At 46.0% G+C, this 23181-nt stretch overlaps 1 protein-coding gene across 4 annotated transcripts in view; it reads left to right on the top strand.

The window, feature by feature from the left end:
* Positions 1 to 23181, top strand: part of HSD3B7 (hydroxy-delta-5-steroid dehydrogenase, 3 beta- and steroid delta-isomerase 7) — a 366630-nt gene that overhangs the window by 94446 nt on the left and 249003 nt on the right. The window contains exon 1 of one of the 4 annotated variants that reach the window (XM_085618732.1): positions 17871 to 17999. The exons of the other annotated variants lie outside the window; for them this stretch is intronic. The gene's annotated coding sequence lies outside the window, so the exon portion shown is untranslated. Of the gene's footprint in view, positions 1 to 17870; positions 18000 to 23181 lie in introns of those variants that run through there. 4 annotated transcript variants of the gene reach the window in all.

The raw sequence follows: 23181 nt of genomic DNA, 5'->3' as shown, positions 1-23181 counted from the left end.
TTGGCCTCACAGTTTATACATATCCCCGGCACCCTGAGAAGGCAATATAGGACCACATTACACGTTACTCATTATGTATTTTCATACTACATGAAGGATCCTTTGATTTTAGTAGTGTTTAGAAAGGTTTGGGGCATTGACCTCTATTTAGTATTTATTGTTTTTCCTGAGACTGGAGTTATGTCGGAGGAATATGTGTTTTTGTTGGAGATACTGTGTTAATATTTAAAATATATTTTAGGCAACAGTGCATACTATTTAGAATTGGAAGTCCAGTTTTAGATGCAAAGCGCATTATAAGGAAATTAGAAACATATTCTAAAATGTGCTTTTCTTCTGTAGTTTATTGGCTCTGTAGAGTAGTTTTGACCAGACCTATATAAAGACAGAAACCGAAAGTGCAATGTGGAACAGTGGAACTCTTTGCAGACAGAGTTCTGCTTTTACATTGTTTATCACCGGGGAGGATTCGTTGCTAGATGCTAGCATGAAGGACAGGTGAGGGACTAAGGGTCTGCACTGTCATTGTGAAAGTGTTTTTTTTATTTTTTTTACCAACACTGCAATGGGTTTGGGAAGCTAAAAATCCACAAATGAATTCAGTACAATGAATTCTTGGAAGTAATTCACAATTAGGTCTCTTTTCTGTGAAATAGGAGCTTTGAAACCACTGGCCAACATTCAACAAGAAGGCTCACCCCTGTAATTAAAATATATCCACGTTAATCATCGTGTCTACATAAAGATAATGACCTATCTATGGATCTAGCTCTTGGTTCATTATTCACACGCACTGTTATTACCCATCACAATAGTACTTTACATAAATAGCTGTGGAATTACAGTGCCACTTCTGTATGTGATATAGAGATCTTTGCAGCAGCGGCTTCACAACTGGCTGTGGTTGAGAAAAACAGAAAGGTGTGCTTTCACCTAGGAGTCTTGAGGCCTCCGATTATGAGAGGTTCAATTAATGGAACGATAACTTCCCAGGTTTTGCTAGTTCTCTGAGGAGGCTATGGCCTGCTTCCTATAACGCTGCCCTCTGGAGATCAGGTGGAGAAAGCCAGGGACGGACTGGCCATAGCGGGCACCGGGCAATCCCCCGGTGCACCGCACGGGTGGGGGCCGGTTTTAGGCCCCTGAGGGCTGTTTTTGCAGAATCAGCCCTGTAACAAAATTGACCGAAAACCGGCCCCTGGCAAAGAGCTCAGCGGCACCAACCCCCCGGGGAGGGAGGGGGGGGGGGGTTGCGGTCGAGCACTTTGCCAGGGCCGGTTGTGGTTCCCAGTCCGGCCCTGGAGAAAGCCTTGACTAGGGTAAAGTGCCCTTTTTGGATAGTCACCCCACTTTTTGCTCCAAATGCTGATGGTTATGACTCTGATAGTGCACTAGGGTCTGCTGCCCAGACGCCAGTGCATCTGCTCTCTCCCAAAACTGTTATGTTCGACTTGGTAATCCCAAATTGGCAAATACTTTATCCCCTTATAAGTCCCTAGTATATGGTACCAGGAGTAGGTGGTAAAGAGGTCCCTAGGGCTGCAGCACGATGCACGGTCATTTGCCACCTTGAGTAACCTAAGCAAACTACTGACAGCAGGACTGCCATTGCAGACTGCCGGAGCAATGCAAACTGCTCAAACTCAACTGTGCCCTCACCATGTGCGGCACAGTCAATACACTATTTTTAATATATGTTAGACACCCTTAAGAAAGGCCCCCTGAGCCCATGAGGCAGGGTGCAGAATATTAACGGTGAGGACATTTAAGTGCAAGCCTATATGGCCCTGTAGTGGCGTTCCCAATTGGAAACTACTATAAATGATAGCGGTCTATAGGATAACATGGGCTGCCACCTGGGCATTCTCAAGGTTGGTAGCATGATGAGCTGTAATACCCAATGAGCGAGAGAGTTTGTTGGGAGCTCTCCCTCTCTGGTGGGGAAAAGTGCGTGAATTCTAACACGAGCACAACACCTTGACATGCCACGGCAGGATTCGGTGTAACCCCAGGCTGTTTCGGCAGACTCAGGGAGGCGTGGATGAGACTCAGGACTGTGACAGCAGATCAGCGGCATCCGCAGGAAGAAGAACGTGGAGAGGGCGGTGCTAGAGCCCTGCAAGGACCGGCGAGCCTCAGCTCAGATTTTTTTTCCAGGGGACACCAGGCAAAGTCAGTACAGGCTGGAAAGTAGACTCACCAATGAGTTCATGGAATGAGACTTCAGATTACAGGTGCCAAATGAGTCTAATTAGAGTAGTATTAGGTGGTAGAGGAAACGCCCAGGAGGGACTTACTTTGTCCTCAGCAGCAAAGATCAGAGGAAAAAGGTCAGTACTTCTGGGGGTAGGAAGGGGGTGCAGGGGATGAACCAGGGAGGGTTAAAAATCGATATACATTAGGGAACAGCAAAATCAGATTAGAATCCCTATAAAAGAGAATAGTTGCAAAAGGCAACAAGGTTAAGATGATATTTCGCCCTGAATTGCCCTCTTTTTCAGACTACTATTGTTAAGAGAGTTCCTAACACAGTATGAAAAGATACAGAAGTCCCTGACTCAGAAGTTGAGAACTCCTCTTTGGCTCAAGCAATACTAGCCCGCCTGGACCACACCAAAAGGCAGAGACAGGTCAGGGGAGACATCGAGAGGTGTAGCAAAACCCCTTTACAGTGTCAAGTTAACCTCATCCTTGAGTCCTTTTTCAAAGTCTAATCTAAAATAACAAGCAAGCAAGCAGGTTCTTCTCCACCAAGATAGTCAATCAAACCTCCTGTATCCTCAACAAGAAAACACCCACACTCTGGAAGGTGATAGACAGGACACAGAGAGGGACAAATTGAGCATTAGAACTGAAAATAGATTCCAGGCAATAGGGATAGTAGAAAAAGTGCCAGAAGCAGGCCAGGCCAGATGACCTCAAAATGCAGGCTCACAAGACACAGGGGAACACACTAGACTCCACGGAACAGCTAGGTGTAGAAAATCTCTTGGCAGCCATGATGGAAGAGATTAAATCTAAATTTATGATCTCCGAAAGAAACCAGGCAAAGATACAAGAGGCTTGCGAGACTCTAGAAGGCAAAATGATCACTCTAATGGAGAGGATGAGTACTATGGAAGACTCACTCAAGGAGCTAAATAGGGAGGTTAGGTCCAATCAGGATGGGATACATGCATTGAAAATAGAGGAGAAAGAGCTTCGCGAAAGATAGTCTTTAGAAAATAATATGAGACGCAACAACGTGAGTGTACTAAATATCCCTGAAGTCATTAAAGGGGAGAATCGTAAAGGATTTATGATCATTTTGCTGAAGGAGTATTTTCCATTGGTAGACTCCAGTTAGATGGCTGCAGACATACAAACAGTATATTGTGATCCCTTTAGGAGTAACCCAAATAGGAAAAACCTAAGAAGGATTCTGATTCATTTCAAATCTTACTTTTTAAAAGAACAGATCCTATGAGAGGACGTAAAGGCAGGCAGTTTCAAAAAGGTGAATGAGCCTTCTGCATTAGATCGGACATTTCAAGGGCAACACAGGATAGGCAATGGGAGCTGGGGAAGTATATTCAAGATCTAAGGCAGCTGGGAGCTACTGCTCAGCGGAAGGTCCCTGCAACCTTGAACATTATGTGGGACAATAAAATGCACAGTCTGAGAGAGCCAGGGGTGGTGGAAAATGTAATCAAACAGATTAAAGTGCACCAGAAGTAAAACCTGAGGTTATAACCAGACACCGTAGGAGAGGATGGCTCAAACAGGTACAACATGAATAACCCAGAAGGGAAACAGGGAAGGTTCCAAGGGAGGAAAAGGCCGGGGGTTTTCCAAGACGAGGGAAGGTGTGGGGAAGATGGCACCGGGTGGGGAGCATTTGAGAAAACAAGGAAAAGAGAAAAGAGGGCCCTCATTTGTAAGAATATGTGACAAAGAGACAGCGGAGTGAGAGGGGTCACACTATATGGAAGTAGTTTTCTCAGGAGTAAAAGGATAGACTCAGCTAAGACCCTCCCTTTGTGCATCCTGTCATGGAATGTGAACAGTCTCACAGTGAAAAGTAGGAGGAGGAAAATCCTGGAATCTCTAAAACAATTAGACAGCGGAATAGTAATACAATTGGAGACACATCTACGAAAAAGTAATATGAGGGTATCCTAAAGAAACAGAAATAGATTAGTGACTTTGCCTGCACTGATCAATTGTGTTATGCTAAGGGTGTGGCCATTCTGATTAAGGGATCTTCTCAGGCAATTTCAGATGAATACACAGCAGACCCAGGATTGAGGTATCTAATAGAGATTGTATCCCTTGTACGTCATTTTTGTCTGAATATCAACACCCCTGACACCCTACGGGCATTGTATTGTCGGCTATAGTGATAGGGGTGGATTTTAACATATTACTTGACCCTACCCTTTAAAAATCCACCATGAGAGGCACAACTCCGGGGATGGCCATCTTACCCATAGTTGTCTCGGAATTAAAGCAGAGTCTAAACAAGAAAATTTATCTGGAGGAGGGGATGGAGGTAATGAAGGCATTAGAGAGAGGGAAAGCAGCAGGTCCTGATGCCTACCAAATAAATTGTATATTGCTCTAAAAGATGAACTAGCTCGGATATTAACCAATCGACTAGTGGGTCTTTTTGTAGATGGTTTCACCCTGCCATGATCCTGTGATGAAACTATAATTGGTATAATTAGAATTATTTTAAAACCTAAAAAGGACCCCGAGTTTTGTGAATCACATAGACCAATTTTGTGATTATATGACACAAATTTGTTAGCTAAAAAGGCTGGAGAAGGTGGTAGGGGGTTTCGTTCATGGAGATCAAAGGGGTTTTTATCAAGGGAAGACAATCTATGAGTTGACATAATCTGATGGGAGTTACTGATATGGCAAAAATTGTTGTAAATGGGAAAATGTCTAAACAGATCTCTATAAGCAGAGGGACGCAGCAAGGGTGTCTGTTGTCCCCCTTCCTTTTTAATCTGTATATTGAGCCCTTAGCAGGGATAATTAGGGAAAAGCAGGATATTGTTCCTTTCGAGTGTAAGGGATGGGTGAAAAATAGTTTGCTTTAAGTGCAGATGACTTGATATATACCCAAGATGTTAGTTCCCGGCCATTGTGAACATTTTGTGGGTTTTTTGGAGGGTCTTTGGATATTTGGTAAACCAACAAAAACAGAATTAATGACTTGGAATTCTCAATGCAATGGTCCCTTGGTAAAGAAAGAAATATGCTAATTGGGGGTTCAGGTTGTACAGGAGCTGGAAAAAATGCCCAAATTGAACATCGATAAGCTCATGACCGAGACCAAGAAAGTGCTGAGAGCATGGGGATGTCTCCCTCTCACAATTATCAGTAGAACCAATATAGTAAAAATGTCGATGCTCCCTAAATTTGCTTTTATTTTTAAAACCATTCCGCGAACTTTTAGATTGGAGTGGTTTGAAAAATTACTGGGTGAAATATGTAGCCAAAGGAGTGAAGATTGCACAGACAAAAACTTTGCAGGAACAAATTTGAAGGTGGTTTAGCTGTCCTAGAATTTCAGTTCTATTGTTGGGCTTTTCAGCTAAAAAACCTAAGTTAATGGGTGGGTTCCAACAGATATCTCCTCTATTTCAAGCCCTGGTGAAAAATGTGCTGCACGGGAGTATGCATTTTTTATGTACATTTGGCCAACCAAGATTTTTTTAAAGATCAAGCTGAAGAGCTTGTGTGCTGCTTGTAGGCTTTGTGTCCAGATCAGGCGGGTGCTAGGGATCCCCTACCACAGCGAGTTTGCCTCCATAGGGATGTCACCCGGAACTTCGTTATTCCTACAGGACAGTCGACCAAGTCCTTTGGTGGAAGCTGGATTATTGAGGCTGGAACTCTGGTGCCCTGGGAAACTATCCCAAATGATGGGCAATAAGTTATCTTAATTTAAGTACTATCTGTTGGCGAGTTAGGCACAAGGTTTATGTAAGGATGGAGACGGGAACTTGGAATGGGAAGAAAAGCTACAAGGATGGGCTCCCCAAAAAAGAGAGGTGGCGAAATGGTACTGGATGCTAGTGCAAGGCATCGATAAAGCCTTTACCATGCCAGATGAGACCTGAGGAAGGGACCTGCCAACGCTGAAGTGAACACACTTGTGGCAAATATCTATGTCTATTCTTTGGGGCTCAGTAAAATCTGTTATGTTATGTTATGTTATTAAATCATTTATTGAGCGCACTAACACTGATTAGTTTCTTGGCGCTAAAATTGACAGTAACACAATCGAAGGTAGAAAATATGGATTAAAAAGCTTGTCTAAAAAGCCAGGTCTTCAGTGCTTTCCGGAAAGGTAAGAGATCTTGGCAGGACCGGATTTCCAGGGGAAAGGTGTTCCATAGGCAGGGGGCCAATATGGCAAATCTACGTCCACCAGAACGTTTAAGTTTAAAGGGAGGGGTCTGGAGAAGACCTAGGTGGAGTGAACGTAGGTTACGGGAGGGAACGTATCTGGTGATTAATTGATTAATTAATTTAGGGCTTTTGCCGTGTAGTGACTTAAAGATCATACAACCTGCTTTGAAGGAACAACGTTGTATGACCGGAAGCCAATGCAGCTTGATGAGAAGAGGAGTCGCCGCCTGCCACCTTGGTTGCTTCAGGATCAACCTAGCAGCATAGTTCTGCACCATCTGGAGACGCTTGAGTAAATAGTTTGGGAGACCCAGGTAGATGGCATTCGCATAATCCAGATGGGACAGAACAGTGGCGATCACAACCTGGGTAATAGCTTCTGGCGTTAATAGTCGCCTGACCTTCCTGATTTTTTTAGCTGGTAAAAGCATTTGGAGACCACTTGTCCCACTTGTGCTTTTAGTGAAAGGTCACTGTCCACAATGACTCCAAGCGTTTTAGCCGATGGTGATGGTTGCGGAGCTTGACCCAGATCTGAAGGCCAATAGTGAGGACCCCAGTACTTAGCACTGTCCCCAGTCAGTACCAGTTCGGTTTTACCTGGATTTAGTTTCAGCTGATTTTGATCCATCCAGGATTTAATAAACCTCATGGTTGACTGGAAATGACTCATGGATTTTTCGGAATTATCAATGGTGAAGAGTAGCTGCAGGTCATCTGCATAATTAAAAACTCTCACCTGTTTGTCCCTCAAGGTTTGTATAAGGGGGAGTATGTATATGTTAAAAAGATGGGGTGACAGGGAGGAACCCTGTGGCACTCCACATGGGATGGACTGTTTAACACCGATCAAGTCCCCCAGACGCACCGCTTGGGAGCGATCCTCCAAGAAGGACCTCAACCAGCAGGCCGCCACGCCCTGTATGCCGGCCTGTCCGACACGGTCGACCAGGATGTTGTGGTCAACCGTGTCGAACGCGGCCGACAGGTCCAAAAGCACCAGGGCCTGGGGAGAATGTCTATCTGCGCAGTCTCGAAGTGTGTCCAAAACTGCAGTGACCACTGCCTCCGTAGAGTGTGCAGGCCGGAATCCAGCCTGATGAGGGTCAAAGCAGGAGGACTCCTCCAAAAAATTAGAGAGAGTTTTCGCCACGTGTGCCTCTAGAATTTTTGCCAAGTAAGGCAATAAGGAGATGGGCCTGTAGTTTGCCTTACATCCAGGATCCGCCCCGGGTTTTTTTTAATAGAGGTATGACCGTGGCTTCTTTGGAAGCGGACGGGACTATGCCCGACAAGAGGGAGTCATTTAGAAGGGCAAGAACAGGGGTTGGATAGGTGGAAAAGCATTCTTTCAAGATACGAGGGGGACAGGTATCCAGTGGGGAGCCAGATTTGACTCTCATCATTAATTCCAAGAGCTGGCCATGAGTTATGGGTTGAAAATTGGTAAGGGTGGCAGAGCCAGTCTTTATTGCCATGCCGGTCGTGATTGGGGTCTTTGATTGGGGAATGCTAGTTTTTATGTCAGTGATTTTGTCACTAAAGTAAGAATTCAGTGAGTCACACAGACACTGAGTGGGGATTACTTTAGGACGGACATTCTCCAAGTTGGTCAGTTCATTAAAGACAGAGAAGATATCTTTAGATTTGTTTGATGAGTCTAGAATACGAGAAGAGAAATACTCCACCTTTGCTGCAGAGATGGCATTCATATATTCCTTCCTCGCCCTAGTATATTTAATTTTTCCCTCAATGTCATAATCACGGCGCCACAAGCGCTCAAGATGACGGAGAGTCAGTTTCCTGCTTTTCAAGTCGGCGGAAAACCATCTATTGGCATCCGTGCGCCGTGCAAGTTTAATTCTTTTGTACGGGGCATGGAGATTGCTGGCCGCTAGTAGCCAGTCGGTTAGAGAAGAAACTGACAGATTTATGTCATTGTCCAAGGAGGGGACATCATTAGCTAATGACTGTAAAAAAGCAGTCTTATCCATAGCGTTCCAATTCCTGGCTAATCTGCCGGCAATTGGCACAGTGGTTCTGATGTGAGTAACACAAATCTTAAATTTAAGGATAAGATGGTCTGACCATAGACAAGGCAAGGTTAGCGGGGAGGTCACGCAAGTGGTATTAGACCACACCTGATCCAATATGTGTGCTTTATCGTGAGTGGGGGAGAGCACCATTTGCTTGAAGTTGAGGTTAGACAGAAGGTCAGTCAGTTCCGCCGATTGAGAGCCCTCTGATGGGTCTTTGTACCAGTAATTGAAATCACCTACTAACATAACCCTGGCGTGATCCAAAGCTAGGTTAGCAACTTGCTCACTAAAGGCCATGGGAAACAATGGCATTGAGGTGGGCGGTCTATACAAGAGGACACATGCTATAGTCATGTGAGGAGTGGCAATTTTTAGTACAAGATTATCTGTGTTGGCTAGTGTCAGACAGGTAAGAGTAGTGACATCCAGGCTAGAGTGGATAATCGCCGCAACTCCACCTCCTCCTTTCACGCTGGCGCGGTCTGCCTGGATAATATAGTAGTCAGGTGGTAGAGCTGCTATGATATCGGGTGCTGAGGTAGGAGATAGCCACGTTCCTGCCAGCAGAAGGATGTCAGGTTTCTCCGTGTCAAGTAACAGGAAGATGTCCATCTGATGCTTGACAAGGGAACGGGTGTTGAGGTAAAGGATAGCGAGCGAATTGGGGGGTGGATTGGATGGAGCCAAACATGCTGCACGAGTGGAAAGGTGACAGCCTTGGCTCAGGATACCATGCTTACAGAGCTGGTGGAGTGTATCCTTTGATAGAAGTAAATGATCATTGTTCTTATTGCACTCCAAAAGGTCGGCCCTGGAGTAATGGAAAGTTTGGGTATTATGAGGTGCCCCTAGTCCCGGTCGGTCGCGGACGGGCGCAGACGGGCTTTCCTTTGGCGCGCCTTCGGCGCGCAATCGTCGCGCCCGCTGCGCTTCCGAGGAAAGCACATGATTTATAGAAGAATGGACTGACAATCGGTGTGCGTGGCATCTCTTAGTAAGAATCATTTATTTACAGTCCACAGAGCTTATTGGACTCTGAAGAAATTATAAAGCTAGGAGGTCGAGGGAGGAATATTTGCCTTAAGTGGCCTTGAGAAGAGGGATAAAGATCATATATTGCTGCAGTGTCCCAATATCCAGTTGTTCTGGCGAGAAGTGGGTAAGGCTCTATCTGGCATACTGGGTATAGAAACCAAGGTAAGCCTTGCACTGGTGATCTTCAGCACTTTAGAGGGTGATGGGTCCTTGAGGAAATTGCAAAGAAACAGTTGTCTCTTTTGTTCATATTAATATTGCTATCACGAAGGGAAATATGCATGAAATGGGTGTAGTCTATACCTCCGATGTTCACGGATTGGGTGATCAGGTCTCAACGTGTCATCAGGCTTGACCGCTGTTGCCAGCTTGTTAAAAGGGTGGAAATCTTTCAAGAACTGGTGTAAGGAAAGATTGGCGATCCTGTTGTCCAATGATTATGACTTATAAACCAACAAGTGAGGGAATACTAGGGTTATCCTGAAACCCTGTCGAAATGTTGGACAAGGTCATTGACCTGGAGATAGCACAAAGGGAGAGAGTGGGTATTAACTTTCTGAGTGACTCCACACCTGAGCTCCTACTATCTGTCACAAATGAGGACAAAAAAAAAAATAGCCAATGAGTGATGGAGATCACATAAGCATCCTTCAGTAGCTCTGCAGTGTTTACGGGCCCGCCCCCTAGGTTCCTGATGGCACATGTGCATACACGCACATCAGAACGGTATTGGCATTCACGTCTCAGGCAGCACACTGTATGTGGAAAAGTAGGAGATTCTTGTAAGGCCTGTGCCAAAGTATTATCACGCCTAAAAACTTCACACATTTTGAAATATACACAATTCGTGAAATTCCGTGAATTTCGTGGTCAATTCGTTTTGCAAGTTTTCTTTTCTGTGGGAGACTGGTTTTGGCTGTCAATGTTGTCCTCCTAACAGTCCACTTGTTGGTATCTCGTGAAATTTGAATGCGAGTTATGGACTTGCGTTCTATTGTCAAGCGAGGTCATGAAAAGTGAATGTTCAGAGTTTTCACTGAGCAAAATGTGCAATTCCATACACTTTTAATTCCTGCAGGGTCTGTTCATCTTTCCACACTGTAGCATGGAGACTTTGATGTTACTAATGGGGTATGAGGTATGGGTCAGGCCAAACAGATTATGTAACAGAACGTGTTCTGAACATTCAAGTACAGAAAGCAAACATCCTGTGCCTGGTTGACACTGGAGAGACCATACATGTCACAACAGATGTTGAGTTTGTCCTAGAACCCACAAATGTCAACATCTGTGTCTAAGGTTGGCTTAGTCCTCTTCGATACATAGACTGTTTCGCAAATTACACTTGCCCGTTGGGCATCAGGGTGACTTTTGCAATTGTCATAGAAGTGGCTGCTGATACAGAACACCAGTGTAGTTTCTGATCTATATCGACCTCATTTTAAGAGTAAAGTCTTTGGGCCTGGTTCATAAAGGTAAAATTACACTTTTGTGTAAGTGTATGGTCTTTTGCTATTCACAAAGATATTTTACTAGTAATATCTTTACAACTTCGGAGTTGCCGTACATAAAATTATATCACAGTCCTATCTTTTAAAGTGTGGAGACTTTGCATTCATAAAGATACTACCAAGGCCACTGAAATTATGTGGCAATGCAAGGCCAAATGGTGTGACAGGGTTGCGTAAATTATGCGGCAAGTACCAGCAAATTATGCAGCGTAATGTAGCACATTTGTAGTAGTTACACTTCATTATTTTGTCATTTTTCACTTGTAAATCACTGTCTGGGCATTGGTTGTGCCTCATTAGTGCCAATTTATTATCTAAATAAAATACAGCAATAGGCAACAGAAAGGTGACCAGTCAACTTCTGCAAAGGGCATTCCACTGCGCGGCAAAACGTCACTGCACATTTAGTAACCATTGAACCGCTTGAGCTTGAAAACAAATTTATTTTTTGTTACAATCTGCACATTATGCAGCAGATTATATATTATGTGACAAAACCATAATTATGAGAAAAATGCTGCAGCTGCACAATCACATAATTCCAATGGCCCTGGATACTACTAGTAAAATACCTTTGTGAGTAGCAAACATTTGATCGTAAACTTACACAAAAGTGTACGTTTAAATTTGTGAATCAGGCCCTTTGTTGACAACAGAAGCCTTTCATATTGATGACTCCACAAACTTCCTAAAATAAGTAGCTCAATGCTTCAGAGGTATCTCATCCAGAATTCAAAAACTGGTAGAAACTGAAATGAATACACTGCTTCAGCAAAACATTATTGAACCAGTGTAAGGACTTACATATTGGGTTGGTGCCCACGAGACAGTCAGGTGGACACATGTACATCTGTGCTGACAAAGGTCAACCTCAACTCCCTTTAATATTCAGCTTAACCGAGCCCTACAGCAATGCAGAGAGAGCAACATTTTGAGTCTTGTATTCAGGACAAAATACAGTTTAATGAGGCCTAAATATTCTTGAAACTGGCCGTTAACAAAGGTCACAATCAACTAGGCCTGAAAACAAGACGGTGTTTCATCACTACTTTCAGGACAGACATGGCCTTTTCAGGTGCAAGAGACATAGCTTTTTTTTTTATAGGTGTGAGCCCGCCATAAGATGGTTAGAGCCAACATGAAGACTCATTGCATGATAAACCCCTGCCCAAAACATAAGAAAAATAGCCAAAGACCTGTCTTATTGGTTTTGAGAAAGCACTGCTCAGGCCCTATTTATTAGAAACAGGAGAGAAAACAATCATTTTATATAAAATTGACAATACAACATTATTTACATCAGTAAATTAAATCCTTCACAGCGAACTAGACATCAGTTCTCCTAACATTTTCTTCCCCCAGCGTCATGGTTGACCACCCAGCTAGTCCTTCCAGCACCAGAGAATTGAATGGGACACCTGCTAATACCCCGGGACCCTTACTGCCAGACCAACTTGAAAGATGAGCCCCAAACCACCATGCCAGAGCCAACCCTAATGAGGGATTCCCCCTGGCACCTTTTGAGAGATGGGCCTGGGTAACTGTGCTACAACTTGGTCCCCCGGAACAATGACCATTTTCCCACCTCTCCAGGGCAGTACTATTGAATAACTATAAAGGGATAGGGACATTCACAAAAGCTCCAGCCCAAATCCCCCTTGATAACCAGAGGTCCACTGCCCATCCTCGGAGTAAAAATTGACCCAAAACCAGAATTTGCCTGATTTATGGAATGTCTGGCACCAAGGTGTCTACCTGCTTTGAGGCCAACCATGAATCCATCATGCAAAGTACAAAAAGTCACTAAAACTACCATTCACCTCACCCCACATCAGTACTACCCCATATACACTTGACGTAAGGGCCGGGTGAACCAGTAAAAAGACGTCCAGGGCGTGATTCCAGGAAACAGTTGTAGGGCCTCCAGCTAATGAAAAAAGAAGTAAATTCCAAGGCCTCTCTGCCTTAAATTGGGCTGACCAGTCACCCTGCAGCCGCACCCCGCAATCCCATTAGACACCCCCCAACCAATCCGGGTGCGAGCAGAGTTTTGTCAGCTTCTGCAGTTCCACCTTAACCCGGCGCCTGCTACAGTTCAAAAGATACCAATTGCTCCGCTGTTGGCTAGTCCTCCGTCACCCATATTGGCCCGCACCTATCTGCATGGGGTCCCCCACGCAATTTTAAACAGATCTTAACAGCAAAATAAAAGTACAAGGTTAGCGGCTGCGTAACTTTTCATAACATAAAGAATAAGTAAAGGGAAGGTGGCTGTAGCGCAAGGAACATCACATGATGCACTCGTACATATGGGACTGGTACCACAGATGTAGCAAACACACTAAAGAGGGAGAGAGAGGTGTTGAAGGACTTTTGTACACTGTCCGTAAACAGACAATCATATAAGAAGTAGAAAGCTCGTACACCAAAACTCAATGAACCTCACACTAAACTGGATACGACAAACCGACCTCAAGATCAACCCATCCAAATTTGAAATCCCTCCTGGTTTTCCATAATTTGAATTTCGGGGACAACTCTTTATGGCTCACCAGTATGGGTGACTGCCCCATGCCTGATCTGAAGGCAAGAGACTTAGGCATCACTAGGGACACCAAACTGTATTTAGATAACCAGATCTTCAGTGTCACCAAAGTATGTTTCCATCAAATAAAGCTATTGAAGAGAATGATGCCCTTACTGCCCTTCCCGCATAAAGTAATTGTAGCAAATGCATTTGTCCATGTCAGGCTTGACCACAGCAATGCCATCTTAATGCCCTTAATGTTCAGGAAATCTCTTTAAACTGGCTGTTTACCTAGTACTGCTTTCATGCTCTGCTGCCTGTGAGAGATACTAACTCCTAAAGACTCCGTCTTGAGTGATTGTTTCACTATATAAAACCCCATAACATAAACTCCCCTAAGAAGCAGCAAAACCAATTCTGGAATTACCATACATTTATCTACTCATGTAGGGTGATGAACCCTCATCTACCTAGTGCGGTATGCTTCATCGGTGGGTTTCACACGTAGCACTGGGAAGCATCCACAAGTATTGAGGTTCATTAGCTGTACAATCCCCTAGTTGTGGATTCCTTAACTGAGTGAAATTATGGTCCTTACAGCCACAGTTATGTTGTCCCTTTGATAGACCTTTATTAAAATTGTGAGTGGGTGAAGTAAAAATGCTTTTTACTAATGTCTCCCCACCACAATATTTAAAACAGGACAGTAGAACAACAGACCCTGATTCTCTTTTCTGTCAGCACGTTTCAGCGCCTTATGAGGTGAGGTGCCTTCCTCTGGGAGGTACCTTATATAAAATATTGTGACATAGTCCCTGGTTCATAGGGCATGCGACACAAATGCGTTCAATATATCATTTGTTTTTTCATAACATGGGTTAACCTCAATGGAAACACCCCCTTCTTCATAGAACGGGCAGACCTTAGGCGCAAACGGTGCAAGCTTTCCCAATTTCAGGGCAGTTGCAGATTAGGCAGCTGCACTGCAAGCTTTGCTTCCTCACACAGCGGGTACAGCATGGCAGCAGCAAAGCACGTTTCCCACTCACACAGAATGCAGCAAGTGGAATGATCAGCAAGTAAGCTGGTGAAAGCTTTATTCGCACATAGAACGCATACTTTCTGATGAATACTTATAACTGCAGGTGTCTCATCTTTAGAATATCCCCAGGTTCCAGACTGGATCAGGAATTTGTTTCAGCATAGGACCTGTGTGCCCTTAGGTGGAACTGTGTTGCTTTGCGTCAACTCCGATCTGCCCTGAAATTGACAGCTGAAGCTAACTATATAGATGCCACCCTAGTGCACCTCCTGAACCCGCATTGGGTCCAGCTCCGAGTTCACTGCCGACTCCAGGCCCAGCACCACTATCCATGGCGGTTCCTCCCACATCTCTGCTGGCCCCAATGGGCGAGGACGTCGATCCCATTGTCCTGTCCAACTCCGAACATAATCTATCCACTGCGCACTCACTCAATCTCTCTATCAGCATGGCACTATCGCCAACAAATTTGCCCCTTTCGAGGCATCACTAGGGATTTTGCTTGAGTAGCACATCGTCCGCGTATAAGGTCATTTTAGATTTCCCAGAGTCCAGTTTAATACCTGGCGAATCTGGCAGGTACAAGGTTCTATAAAAGGACGAACAGCCATGGCAAGAGGGACACACCTGTCTGGTGCCCTATAGCAACCTAAACACAGCAGATTTGAGGTCATTTAGTGCAATTCTTGCTGGGGGGGTTGGAGTAACACAAAAACACCATCTTTAGAAATTGTGATCCAAACCCCATTTGCTGAAGAATCCGACCAATCCATTCAGTCAAAGGCCTTCTCTGCATCCAAATGTCTGGGAATCACAGGTATGCCCTTCAGTTAGGCCTTTTCAACCAGATGCACTGCTGCCCTGGTGTTATCATGGGTCTGTCATCCCATTACACATCTGCTCTGGTCTGGGTGAATTAAGAAGGGCAATATTACTTTAAGGCGGGAGGCCAGGACTTTTGTATAGAGTTTGGCATCTATACAAAGGAGCACCATTGAACCATAGGAGACACACTGAATTAACATCCTTATCAGATTTTGGGAATAACTGTGTGCGTTGTGGCATCCGTACTCGCAAAATAATTAAAAATTATTTAAAGAAACCAGACATGCTCTCCCAGTATATAACTCATAGTAAAATTGTCTAAATTCACTGCGCTTCAGTGAATCCTCAATTAAAGCGTTCGCCGTTGAGGTTTGACATTTTTACATATTCTTTCTCTCAGCTTTTTTTATCATGACAGAAAAAAAAGTTTTCTAAAATGTGCGGAATTCACAGAGTTGCCAGTAGCACCACCTACTGTCAGGAGGCGGCCAGGCCCCTGCTGTCGGAGGAAGATCAACAGGTGTATGCCAAGGAATGCCGGGAATGAAGGTGAGGGCCTCGAAAACTCACCCCTCACATTCCACCTCAGCCAGAGGCTCCTCTCAGCCAACAGGTGCAGTGCTGGGAGGAATGTAGGCGCCGCCGCCGCGTCATTTGTAAAGAATAAATGCGGAATTTTAAGTTTTCCGTATGGGACTGCCGCCGGCAGGGCGACCAGACGTCCTGGATTTCCCCGGCCAGTCCCGGTTTCCTGTGGTCTGTCCCGGCGTCACAGCAGTTATGATTAAAAAAAAAATGTCTAGGTTTTGAGGATAGGGCCGTGAGCGTGCACATTACATTTAAAATAAGAGTACACTGCAGGTCCACTTTCCCTTGTCCCCTCTCCTGTTACATCATCAAGGGGGTACGAGTGAACTGTTTCACCCTTAACTTTAGCCGAAGTTGTGGGAGAGCAGGAGTAAGGAAAGGGCTGATTTATTGAAAACAAGTCTTTGTCATATTCTCATTTGAAATGTAATTGAAGTTGTCAAAACTTTAATGCTATATCACGTTTTAAAAAGAGGCCATTTTATGTTTTCTGTCTGGTTCCATATTGTAGCACACATATTTTGTACGGATCCTTGTGCATCCCTACACCACCATCCCTTCTATCCCGTAGGCCCCTATGTACCCTTATCAAGTCCTGGCTTTCTGGCACTTTCAGTTCTGTGTTTACCTTTTATAGATGCAAAACTAAAAGTCCCAGAAAGCAACCAGACTGAATGATCCACTCATGCCATCTCTGTAATGTCTTTGGTGAGGAAGGCCTGGTGAAGTGGAACAAAGGGTGCAATCACTAAAACACAGCTTTTGTTTGTTTTGCTAACCTATAGCCTTCTATAGGTTTGTGGGATGTGCCAATGTAGTCCTTCCAGGGCACTCATTGAAATTGTTACATTTCGGCAGGTTTGACCTGCCAAGGTTTAACGAGCCTTGAGGTATTTAAGGCATCTGATTATTGGATCTGTTAAATGCCATTTAAGTTGTAATTGCAAACCGTGCGTAAACATTGATTTATGCAGGAGTCGGAACACACTGGCTACATCATAATCAGACCCTGTATGTAAATGTTGCATTTAACAGTGGCGGCTGTTAAGGTACGGGGGTGGTGGGGCAGGGGTGGTCGGGTGTTTTGAATTAAAAAAACAAATCAATTACCTGATCAGCGACCTCTCTCCATCGCTGCGTCTCCCACGTCGAGTGAGTCTCTTACGGGGACCAGGAAGCACCCAGGCTCCCCACAGCCAATCACAACTCTGCAATGCAGCGTCATTATTGGTAAGCACGCAGGGTCCCCTGAGCCATTCACAATGCTGCAATGCAGTGTTGTGATGTGTCTGAACGCAGTGGTTCTGCGCTGAGCCAGGGAATGGGGCCTGGGCATGTTCTCCATGCAGGCTGTAATGCAGCCTGGGCGGAGAACATGCGGAGTGCGCATGAATGTTTGGCGGCCCGGGAGGGCGGGTCAAACATTCATGCGCACTTTATAGAGTGCACAACCAATCCTCCTCCCCGACGTCAGTGGAGCCAAGCCCCTCCCTAGCCAGACCATACAAAAATTAAATGATAACCAGTTATTATCATTTTAATTTTTCGTCTACACTGCTTCGTGAGCAGTGGGGCTACACTCCTCCGTCTTAAAGGAGAAGCCGCCACTGAATGGCATTAAGGGTAATTAGTAATAATTCCCCTTAATGCCATATTGTCTCTCTTTCCCATGTTAGTCAGTGCTTCTGTGTCCCTCAGGCCATGCAGAATTATACCCTACTGCTCCAATGTTTGTGTTCTGTCCAGTTTTTAGTTTTCAAAATCTGTTAGCGCTACCCACCGGTCCTGTAGCCCTGTGTGAACGGAAGACAAGCCGCCAGCTTCTGCAGGGCCAACCAACTATCCTTGAACTTCGCCCTCTCCCAGTGACCTTGAGAAGCGGTGACGTGGCTCCAGCTAGGACAAAGGTGAAGCCTGCCCTGCACAGATAAGTGTCCGAGCCTCTCACGGCCTCCCACAGCCCCAACTGCAGCCAGAAGTGCCGGAACTGTCCCTGAAAGGAGCCTATACCAGACCCTGCAGGAAAGGCGAGTACTCTGGGCCCCCCGGAATGCCATTACTTCGCAGCGAGGGCATGTTTAATCGCTAGCAGCCTCCTGGGCGCGTGCAGTACGTGTGCGGGGAGGGGGCGGGCGCTAGTGGGAACTCTTTTAACTACCGAGAGGGAAGAAGGAAAAGCACCCACGCCAGAACCTCCTGGGTCGGTGACAGGCGGCAGCTAGGACGCCTTCTCAAATGTCATTATTGATCAGCCTGGTGATCGCGTGCCGTGCGTGCGTGGGGAGGGGCGGGGCGCTAGTGGGAACTCTTGAACTGCCGAGAGGGAAGAAGGAAAAGCACCCACGCCAGAACCTCCTGGATCGGTGACAGGCGGCAGCTAGGACGCCTGCTTAAATGTCGTTACTTCGCAGCGGGGCATGTTTTATTATTTATCAGCCTGGTGATCGCGTGCTGTGCGCGTGCGGGGAGGGGGCGGGGCGCTAGTGGGAACTCTTGAACTGCCGAGAGGGAAGAAGGGAAGGCACCCACGCCAGAGCCTCCTGGAAAGGTGACAGGCGACTACCACGGCGCCTGCCTGAATGTCAATGTTTACTCTGAGGCCCGCTAACTCCCTCTCTGTGTGTGCTGCTCGTATCGTTTACATTTGGGGATATGTTGCTTCATAAGGAGTGCGACAGAGGGGCAGGAGGAGCTCCGAAACACTGGAGCAGAGGGCAGAGCAGGCACTGCGGCGGGAAAGAGCGGGGTAGAAGCAGGGTCTACTGCTTGAAAGAGGGGAGAGAGCAGGGGCTGTCTGGGAAAGAGCAAGGAGTGCACACTGCTATGGGACCGAGCGGATGGAGGCATTAGGTAAAGGGATTACACTCGAATACAGGCTGGATAGGAACTACTCTCGATAAACTCCATCTGCGGCTGAGTTCCATCCTTCAAGAGTCACTGCCAGATTTAGTGGGGGGTAATTGTAGCGTGAAACCCCCCAAAATGCGCTGTGTTACTCATAGTCCCCCCCGCCTCCCAATAAATGTGTTCTGATGGGTACACGTGGGCAGTGAGCTCTTTAGGCTTGAACTGAGCCGGGCTAGCCTAGGACACTGGACGTGATTTGAGTTCGTGTCCTTGAATCTTAAAAGGAGGGGCAGCACTACCCTTATAACAGGTGGCTCAGAGCGGTAGCCCCAGGGAGACCGCTCCAGGTAATTCCAACTTTCTTGTTGCGTCTGGGCCTAGAATTACTCGGTCCGCAAAACTCCAGACCAGGTAACAGCAGCCCAGAGACACCACATCTGGTAGCCACTGTGCTGGTTTTACAGTGGCTATTACTGCTCTGAATGTTATTCCCCATTCTCGGGAAAATAGCTCATAATCCCCGCATTTTGATCCATGGATAGCGCAGCAATCGGAAATTCCAGCCCATCTAACCTCCCCAACAAAGATATGGGAAACTGGTAATGAGGGCCGCAGACACTATCAAGGGTGTAAAAAGAGGTTTGCTCTTGCACAGGAGCAGTGAGTTCACCATTCACTTTACAGGAGGCCTCTGTGTACTGTGAGAGAGGATGGAAAGATTCAGGACCTGGACAACTGCTTTAGCATAGCAGTCAAATGGAACTTGGATATCTACAGTTCCACGTCTGCAGCTATACAAGGGCCTGCGTATGCTCTTTAATCCCAACCTCGCGCCATTGGCTCCTCCTGCAGGGGAAGCTCACACAGCTCTGAAAATGCAGCCCCATTCTCACCCTGCAGCATCTCCTGGTATGTTTGTACTGCAGAGCACACAAAGCGCTGTATTATGCGTCAGCCCTACCCTGAGGCATAGCTGCCGTTCCTGTCCTTGGGACCCACACTGCTTTACTAATGCTCTTCAAACTTTACATGCAAACGCCTTCTCTGGTGCATCTACTGGGAACACCCCAAGCCTGTGGGTGAATCTTAGTCCTACACTGTAGACATTAAGAGGAGGCTCTAGAAATGTTGTTTTGTTTGGGGGGTGACACCAGCGGCCATAGTTGAAACTCCTGAGGCCCAAAATGGACAGTCATAAAGAAGGAAAGATTACCCGCACATGTGTGCATAAGTATATTGGACCAATAAATGTAATTTTGGAAAAATAAATTATTGGATACAGATTTACATATTTATCACCAGAGTGCAAATGTGTTATTACAACGGTAGAGTGTAATTTACTAGAGAACATGCTAATTAATGCCTCACAAACGCCATTCTAGAATAATGTTTTAGAAAAATTAAATTGGACCCCCAATTCTTATACCAGGTACAATGAGTGCATCATGCTATTTATAACCACTTGCGAGTGAGGGGAGGGGCAACGTGACCCAATGGGCTTTGCCTTTCTTTAATCTTGCCCCTCCCCACACTGATCAATAAGAATAAGCAGCATATTACACTCTGCACATCTGCATATTTATTCACTGTACTCACATTTTTATTTAGACATGGTTATGTGGTACATGAGAACCAGCAGAACTCGCCTGATATGGTCTTTTATTACTTACCGGTAATGACAGTACTCCTAGTCCACCTCCCTCGCCATCCTTCATTTTCCCTCCCGCCCTCCCGGTATCAAACAACTGAGTTTCTGGTTCAGCTTGTTTATGTACATAAGGAAAGGGGGGATGGGAGGAGCTTTTATTTGTGGGTAGGGGATGCCTGATTGGAGGCAGAGAAGCCTCATTTATATTGAAGGATGGCGAGGGAGGGACGCGGAGGTAATGCAAGTTATCCGACCTATTGTAACATTATAGATGCTAGTCCCCAAATCTGTCTTTGTGCCTGTATCATGCTATATATCCAGTTGCTTGAAATGGTCACCATGCCCCGAGTCCTTGATGTAACCGGCGCCCAGCCATTGCTTGAAATGGTATTCTTCATGGCCCCCTCCACCCCAGGGAGTGGCCTTGGGTATGGAACATATTTACTTCAGCAACACTAGGACTGGCAGTGGCGGCCACCATAAAATGAAAATGGGGAGGCGTACGGCCAGGCGGGGGGTGGGGCTGGAGGGGCAGGGCAGGGCCGGGAAAAGAATAATTTTTTTAAGTACCTTTCCTCTCGCTGCCTCGGACGCCCGCCTTGGTGCTTTCTCAGCAGTCTCTGGGAACATGCGCTCTCTACCCAATCCACTGCTCTCATGCTGGTCTGCCGCGCAGACAGTCCCTGGGAGCCTGCGGCTTTTCTCCAATCCGGCTGTAAACACAGTTGGGTTGGAGAAACAAAAATGCGCATGTCTGTTTGACTTGCCTAAGACGTCTGTCTAAATTTACATGCGCACTTCTAAGTGCCTACCACTCATCCCGGGCTGCCCTACACGCATGCCTAAACCAGTCACAGAAAAATAAAATTATGTTGTTTTATTATCATTACGGATGAGCTCCCTGAGGGACTCTGGACTGAGGAGGACTCTGGAGTCAGAGGGAGAGAGCACCATACGCTTTTGACTCGCAGTAACCTGGAAAGCTCCTGACATAACAACAGAGCAACAAAAACGTAGCCGGAAGATTAACAATAATTAGTAAAAATAATATTGATCTTTTATGGCGTACATAGCCCTCATTAAAGCGTCTTAAATAATAGCTGAGCATCTTTTCAAGGTAAACGAATACGTACGGTTCCCTTTCCTAATGGTAACTTTTGAGTCCCTCCTCCAGTGGTCATTAATCTTCTAAGCTGCCCCCCCCCCCCCCCCGAATTTACCGTATTTGTGCAAAAGGACTGACCCCACCAAAGCTGCGCATTTCAAAGGAAGCGTATGAGTCAGTTACTTCTCAGAAGGGGCCCGGAAGCGGAATGAAGCCATTTCCTCGGCCCAGTGCCTGTTTTCACACCGCACCTGTCTGTGGCGTCGCTTCCGGGAGAGCTGACTGCTGCTGGAAGTGCGAATGGAGCACTTCCTTATACCTCAAAAGCCTGATCAAGAACAGACATTAAAGAGTGCTCTCAAAGCCAGTAGGTCTGGCGTTGTCTGCCTGCTTTGTCAATGATTGTTTTGTTTTGACATGATTTTATTTTTTCCATTACTTTGTTGTTGGGGGATCTGCTAGCCCTCGCCATTGTTTAAAAAATAAATTGTTTGCTGAAAGCAAAAATATATACTTGATTTAAAAAAGCGCACATTGTTATATTAGTCACTGGTCCTAAAGTGAACTGCTTTGCTTATTATGGATGTGCTCTGCGTGAAATGGGAGGATGCAGTCGCTCATAGTGAAGCTAACCAATGCCTTAAGTGGGCTGACCCACCGCCCGTGTTGCTGTAGTTGGTGGAAGAAATATGTGAATGACACCAAAAACGACCAATGGATGAAGAGGGCTGACTGATAGCCCCTATAAGTATATCTATGATTAATCCAGACACATATGAAGAGCGATTGCTCGTAGGCACAAGACACCAAACCTCTGGGGTTCTCATTCTCCCAAAAACATTTTTCTGACCTCCCGCAGGGGCAGATTTGTGCCTTTTTGGAATTTACAATAGCATTCCGGGTTATGCTTAAACTTCTGTAATAGTCACAGATTATAGGGATATTCTCTTCCTCTTCTCACCATAGGAAGCCTTTTATTTCTGGCCTTGACAGAATAACATATCTAACCTATTACCTTAGGAAGGAAGCCAGGGAGGAGTTTGTGACTACCCTCAAACATTTAGGGGTCTATTATGATGTCGGGCGGGCGGTGGCGATCCGCCCGCCATTATCCTCCGCCCGCCTCCCATTTCCCCCCGCCATATTATGATGGCGGGGGGTATCGCGGCGAACGGGAAGACCATCCACCGCTTTTCCGCCCGGTTGACGAGTCGACCGGGCGGAAAAGGGTTGAATATGGTGGCGGTGTCTGCTAGACACCGCCATCCATAATATAATGGGAGTGGGAGGCAGCCCGTTAGGCATGCAGATTTTGCAGTTGGGGGCCCGTTGCGGGCCCCCAGGATGTTGGGGGGGTGGGGGGTGGCACATGGGGGCATACCTTTGTTATCCCCCTGCATTGACACTGACAAAGTGGCAGGCACCGTGCGGTGGCTGTCACCTTGTGCATGCCAATGCACGATGTGCATTCCCAGCACCGCCTGCCACAATGCTGGGAATAGCCGGTGCGGGACCACCACACCACTAGCGGCCAGTCCCAGCACTGCTAGGGTTTTGTCCGCCCGTCATCCTAATAGGCCCCTTAGTTTGGCGGTATTGACAACCTCAC

The sequence above is a fragment of the Triturus cristatus genome, chromosome 7, assembly GCF_964204655.1.
Source record: "Triturus cristatus chromosome 7, aTriCri1.1, whole genome shotgun sequence".
Lineage (NCBI taxonomy): Eukaryota > Metazoa > Chordata > Amphibia > Caudata > Salamandridae > Triturus > Triturus cristatus.
Note: the sequence above shows the minus strand (reverse complement) of the source record. Positions and strands in the feature narration are given on the sequence as shown.